This window comes from Lepidochelys olivacea (genome assembly GCF_965140295.1).
Source record: "Lepidochelys olivacea isolate rLepOli2 genome assembly, chromosome: 22".
NCBI classification, from domain to species: Eukaryota; Metazoa; Chordata; order Testudines; family Cheloniidae; genus Lepidochelys; species Lepidochelys olivacea.
This window is the reverse complement of record NC_140432.1, coordinates 13,872,193-13,879,365: the sequence shown is the minus strand read 5'-3', so window position 1 is coordinate 13,879,365 and position 7,173 is coordinate 13,872,193. Positions and strand designations below refer to the sequence as shown.

The window sequence follows — 7,173 nt, the reverse complement described above, 5'->3', positions numbered from 1 at the left end:
TCATATGGATCAGCACATGGGGGATTCTCTACCACACACTCACTGGTGGGGTATATACATTGGTTCGGTTTAAAAAGGAAACAAACCTAAAAAATAGGTTCCGACCATGCCCACGACCACAGGTAGAACAAGTTTCAGTGGGATCCATGCGGTGGAAAAGGGGCGCGGGACTAGAAAAGCCAGGAGAGGTGAGTGAGGACAGCACACTGGATAGAGGCAGGGCCAAGAAGATGAACCTCTCAACACACACAAACCTCTGGCTTTGCTGGGAGTAGGTGAAAAATGTAATCAAGGCTGGAGATGTAACAGGGACATCTATGGACAAGGGGAGGCCTTAGTAGCTCTGCTTCTGGAGCCCGGCAGTTGGTCTGGGGGTATATGTGTTTAAGGCTGATGAGGGGGAACAGAAAACATTTCAGTGGAAATGTATCCCGCTGACATTTTCTACAGGAAAAATTCCAGCCTGTGCTCATAGAAATGTACATCCTGTTGTAGGACTAGAGCCCAGAAACCTTCTGACCCACAGGCAAGAAATTAACTGACTGCAGAGTCCTATTGACACCTGCAGCAAAACAAAACCCACTGGTTAATAATAGAAGCACTCATGCCTCCAGCAAAAGCTGCACAGTCTCCAGTGCATATAACAATCCATTTTTGAAGAGGCTATCTTCTTTTTTGTTATTGTGTCCCACAGCCTTCTCTATAAGCTAAGAACATCCTCCTCTAGGGAAAATCTGGGCCTGATTCTCTAACTGCAATGCAAAACAGGAAAAACTCCATTAAGGTTCACAGATCTTAATCCCCATAATCGGCATAGCTCTAGTGACATCAATGGAACAACGCTGATCCACAGCGACTGAGACTCTGGCAAAATGTACACATCCGAGTAGAACTGCTGCAAGGGTCCAAACCTGTAAGGTGCCGAGTTTCCTTGCCTCCAGTTGTGTTGAGGGCTCGCAGCATCTGGCTGGAGCAGACCCTAATTGAACAGAGAATCAGACCCACAGTCCTGCTTTTTTGCATCTTGTCACCCCTGTGACTGTAGCTCAGATTAATGCTACTTAATTCAGGCTATTGGGCCACCAGTTCTAGTCGCATAGGTTCCTGTATTCCTAACGGTTTGTCAGTACACAAAAATTGCACTGCTTTAGCTATTCCTGTAAAGTTAAAGCAGTAGACCCCTGCTGATGTGGATGCAGTTTGAATGGTATAATTGTAGAAGAAGGAGAATAAACTATTGTGAAATAACACACACTTATACTGGTGTTACTGGTCCACAGTAGGAGTTGTGCTAGGATAACTTTTTCAATACAAAAAAAAAACAACCCTAACTGAAATATACCAGTATAACAACTGTGTTTAGATCCAGCCATAAGGTAAAAACAATCAGTTTTATGCAGAGTCACTGCTGGATTGTATGTATTCATTGTTTAACTGGTGGGGCGTTTGGTAATAATATAAATGCACACTTAAAAATAAAATAAAAAATAAAATAACTTGAAAGAAGTTGAATCAACCTGAGGAAAAAAAAAAAAAGATCACCCGATGAAATGCTTGATATATTGCTACTTTGATAAGTTCAAACAAGTGTGACTCACTATACAACTATTCTATCAATTCTGAACAAAAAACTGCATGGGATTATTATGCTTTTAATCCAAAGAGCTGGGTGTTTGGAATTCCTCAAGCCCTTTGTGGTGTCATATTAGCTAGGCCAGTCTCTCATGAAAAGAATGCATTGTTGAATAGAGTTGAGTCCGGATCTCTGCTCCATTGGGTTGATAAAATGGCAGTTGATTTAAAAAGAACCAGCTTGTCTGGAGAAAGGATTAGCAGATTAAGAACCTGCATGTAATTTTTTTTATGTAATGTAAAGTTACATTTCATAACGAAAAGGGATTAATTAAAACGTTAATAGAAGGAGAGATGTTATTTTTTTTCCAGGGACAAACGCCTCAGCACACATATGAACATTCGCTTTAGCTGCTGTTGCCTCAACGGTGGGGAATGAATTGCTGATCTCTGCCAGCAACAGTTGACACAGAAAGGAAAAAGGAGAGACTTGTGTGGTGGCTCAGCATTTTACTTTCCTGTTGCACTGATCTGGCTTTAAAAAAAAAAAAAAATCCAGTGGACTTTTACATCACAGTCCTTTATGCCTTCATTGGAGGTGTGAAAAATATATTTGCACTGAAAGCAGAACACTGTCTGAACTAAGATGATTCTTTCTTTCTTTGGGCCTGATTCTGATCTCACTTTTACACTTCCGTAGCTTTTCTGGGACAGACTTCAGCTGGTGGAAATCAATATCACTTCATTGACTGCAATGGGGTTGTGTCAGTTTACACCAGCTGATGATCTGGCCTGTTCACATTAGCGAAATTACACCTAATTTACACAGCTGCAAAAGGAGAAGTCATCCTAGAGGTTCTACTCAGGTATCTTAGTACCTTATTCCACAAACAGCAACAGCAAGGTTGCAGAATTGGGCCCTAACAATGAAAAAGGAAATGTGCCGCCTCCCTCTACCTCAGCCCTGCTTCAGAAACTTCTGTACTGAAAAGTTCAAAGTCAGTCACACCAGGAGGGGTGGCAGCAGGAAGCGAGACATTGTCAGTTTATTGCCTGTGTCACCAAGTTTCAGATCATTTTTAAAAATCCTGTCTTTCATTTTTTAATTCCCAGAGATTGAGTTTTGGCTTGTGAGTTTTAAACTTTGCAAGGTTTCTTTGATCCTTTTGTTAAGTGCTTCCAGGCAGGCTAAGCAAGTTTGGACTGGGATAGTGCTTTGATAGGAAGCGCCAGAGAAATAATTATGGGCTGATGATGAAATTGGTGTTGGCTGTTCAGTAGGTGGAGCTCTTCCCTTTGAATCATTAACCTGCTAATTCCCTTGGATTCTGCTGTTGGAAGTGCCATCTTTCAGCTGAGACATACCTCTGAGATCCCAGGGGCATGTAGTCCCACAGCTCCCCTGCCACCTAAGAGGACAGGTATTCATTCTGGCGCTCTGGCCCCATTCTAACTCAGTTGATGATATTGAGTTCGCTAGAACTGGCCAACTACTCCTCATCAAATAATGTTTATTATCTATTTTTAATCCTGTAAATTATCTGTATTGTTTACAAATAATCTGCGAATTTTGCAAAATGTTTCTAATGAAAGTATTCATAGTTCGCCCCCCCCGCCCCAATCTTTCACCTATCTCTAGTATTTGAAGTGCACACATATACATTTCAACTAGCTATTATGCTCTTCTTTAGTTGCTGCTTAAAAGCATTGTATATCATAGGTATGGGGTACTACTGCCACACTGCACCCCAGAGTTGGCTGCATTCCACTGTGTTTGATATGGTCTCTATTTGCAAAGCACTTTGGGATGAACGATAGCATATCACATAAGCACATAGGAATTGCCAGACTGGATCAGTGGTCCATCTAGTTCAGTATCTTGTCGCTGACATTAGTCACTTTCAAATTCTGCAATGAGGGGATGAATAACCTACTCATTAGGGCCTTGTCACTTAGGCCCAGATCCTCAAAGTTATTAGGGCTCCTAGTTTCCATTGATTTAAATGCAAGTTAGTAGCCTAAATACTTCTGAGGATGTGGGCCTCAATGATTAGCTTATGCCCTGCGGCATGAAGCTTTATACTTCATATTTTCTAAATATATATCCTATACTATATAGCTGTGGATGTGCTCATTCTCCGAGACCATCCAGTCCATTCTTCCCTCTTGCTGAGCTTTTGGCTTCGATGACATCATCTGGCAAGGAGTTCCACAGGTTTATTGTAGATTGAGTAAAATATTTCCTCTCATGAGGGACTTCAGTGCAGATCCTCAAAGATATTTAGGTGCCTAACTCCCACTAGGAGTGAGGCACCTAAATACGTTTGAATATCTGGCCTTTGCCTAAAAGATTACTATTTAAATCCAAATAAATTATGTCAGCCCATTCTCCTGTATTCACCACTTTGCTGACCTGCTCAGAGATGCCTTAATTAAGCCTTATTGGTGTGTGATTTCCAGGATCAGCCCCAGCACCTTTTAAAAAGAATAGATACAACAACATTTGCTATTCTCCCATATGATAGCTGATTTTAGTAAGCGGTTGGATATTTTTTATTAGCAGCTCAATCGCTTCCTTCACTACCCTTAGGTGTATGCCACTTGGGCTTCTTGTTCTTTCTTTATTATTATTTGTATTGTGGTAGCACCTAGGAGGCCCAATCACGGACCAGGACCCCATTGTGTTAGACACTGTACACAAGAATAGTTCCCACTGCAAAGAGCTTAACATGTAAGCTTTCCATCATAAATTTATCACTGCGTTCCAGCACCTCCTCTCTTCATGCCTCACTACTGGACAGTATCATCTTTACCTCCCCACCATCCTTGATGTTGAAGATGTATGCGCAGAAATTTTTTCACACTCTGCAATGTCCTTATTCTCCTTAACTGTTTCCTTTACTGTCTGGCAGTCCAGCAGGCCCACTGATTCCCCAGCAGACCTCTTGCTTCTGGTATCACTAAAGAATTCTCTATTATTTGTTTTCACCTCTTTGGCTATTTACTCTTCAAATTCCCTCTGAGCCCTCCAAATTTCCATATTACATTTTATGTGCCACAGAGGTTATGCTTCTTTCATTGGCTTCACTAGGGTCAGATTTCCATTTTCTGAAGATAGTCTATTCTGTTCAAGTTATTATTACGAGTAATGACCACAGTATGGTAGGAATACATTTTCATAGCATTTTAAGAGGTAAGGTAGGATGTGAATGGATGGCTATGATAATACTCCTTTCTAGTTCTGTAGCACCTTCCTTCTAAAGAAGAGACTAAAGAACTGCAAACAATTACTACAAATTATTGGATTATTATTATTATTTTTGTTAGACCAACCTTCCTGATATCACAGAATCTAAAGGAGTCACATTTGCACCTTCACGTGGGCAAAAGAACAGCAGTAACCCCAGGGTTAAAGCATTCATCAGCTCGGCACAGCATCACGATCCAACTGTCATATCCTTATATATCATTTTATGCAAGCCAGACAACTGATTTAGAAGTTATTCTCCCCAAGTCTCAATTAATTTCACTTAGGACACTTTCACAGTTGTACAATAAATGTTTAAATTAAGACATTTCTCTTCTTTCTTTTCCCCCCATAGAAATTGAATTTAATATTAACTGGTTCTTGGGTGCCACTCATGGCCTGCACAATTACAGATAAGAACATCGATCTGGCAGGAAAACAAATTGGCTCTTAAAAGAGGGCAGTTTGGATCTGACAGGATAAGATGATTAGGCGTCTCTCTAATGGATACAGTATATTACTCCTGGTTATATGCAGGAAGGGGACTTGCCCATTCCACTCATGGGTACCAAACAATTATCTGCTCCATACAGGAAACCCAACTTGCAAATTACCTACTGAGGTTCAGGTCAGTTGTTTGCAACATAAATTCATCGCCTGGAACTAAAACAGCACAGCAGAGCAGTGCAATAGGATCTTATCGCACTCGGTGGATTTAGGGTTGCCAACCCTCCCGGTTTTGCCAGGAGACTCCCGGAATCGGGCTCTATCTCCTGGAGGCTACTGAAGCCAATCCAGGAGATTTTAGGCCACTGAAAGTCCAGCGGTGCAGTGGGGCTCAGGCAGGCACCCTGCCTGTCCTGGCCCCGCGCCCCTCCCGGAAGCAGCCAGCACATCCCTGCTGCTCCTGGGGTCTTTGCTCACTGCCCCCGCCCTGAGCGCTGACTCCACAGCTCCCATTGGCCAGAAACTGCCCGAAGAAAACACCACCCAGCTGGAACCCACACCCATCACACCCTCCCACACCCTAAACCCCTGCTCCATCCCCATCCCAATTCCATCCCAGAGCCTGCACCCCAACTCCCTGCCCCAGTCCTGAGCCCCCTCCTGGAGTCCGCATCCCCTGCCCCAGACTCAGCCCAGAGCCCCCTCCCACATTCCGAACCCTTCCGTCCCAGCCCTGAGCCCGCACCCCCTCCCGCACCCCAACTCCCTGTCCCAACCTGATGAAAATGAGTGAGGATGGGGGAATGTAGTGAGCGGGACGGGGCTTTGGAGAAGAGGTGGAGCCTCAGAAAAGGACAGGGCAGAGGGCGGAGCAAGGGTGTTGGGGTTTCTGTGATTAGACAGTTGGCAACCCTAGGTGGATTAGGAAATGTTTTAGTGGGTATTTGGAGGACGTGCAGAAAAGGGCAGCTGGCTGCTTAAATGAAATCGAGCCCAGCTCTCCTGTTCCAGTCCAGGTGTGCCCTTGTTTAGTGTAATGAGGAGTGGTGGTGGACTGCCCCCAGGGAATTATACATATGAGACTGCCCAAAGGTAAGGGGAAAGTCCAGAATCAGAGCAGAGCTGCAGGGGGGCAATGTCCATGAAGGGTCTGCAAAGAGAGTTCCCTAGCTGAGCTGTGGAGTCAGATCAGGATGGTGGAAGTGAGGAAGAGAGAATAAAAGCAAGATGGAGGAGGTGCTACAGTACCTGGTGAGGACCCTGGCTGTCCTCTTGAAACTTCTACAGGATGAACTTGGCCTAATGTGTCATGCAGAGAATGAAGTATCCTAATAGTGTAACTCCCCTTTAATTAATAACTGCATTTTGCATTATGTCTTCCAGAAAGATGTCCAGTTACCAAAGAAATGGCAATATCAATCCTATGTTCACAATTTATTCAGAAAAAGCCTTTATGCTTAGATTGTTGACTATTCTCCTAAGGGAAGTGAGCCAAACAAAGACTCCAGGTGCAAACTTTGGGAAAGTTTTGACCTAGATCTGGATGCAAACTTTGTGGCTTGGATCCAATTCCATGTGACTGAACAAAGCCCTAGAAAATATAATGGTGGATATTCCTATTTTGCGTCACAGATTAACTGGGTGAGATTTAATTGCTCTTTTTCATGTGTAACTCTTATGGATCTGGGAATCCTATGCTCCCATTCTGCTCACCTCTAAATCTGTGAATTCATCTTTTTAAAAGGTCAGAAGATATTTTTTCAGTAAAAAAGCAAAAGCAACATTTATGTCTCTGAAATGGTGCTCGCTAGCACACAGAGACATACTAGAGCTGGTAAAAGGGTTCTAATAGGGACTATTGTCTAATAATTATAATACATTATGTAAAAACTTATTTTATTGTGAAA

The 7,173-nt window shown here is 42.9% G+C and overlaps 1 protein-coding gene across 1 annotated transcript in view; it reads right to left on the bottom strand.

Moving 5' to 3' along the window:
• LOC311511335 (uncharacterized protein) overlaps nt 1-7,173 on the bottom strand; it is a 205,574-nt gene that overhangs the window by 172,064 nt on the left and 26,337 nt on the right. The gene's annotated exons all lie outside the window — the stretch shown is intronic.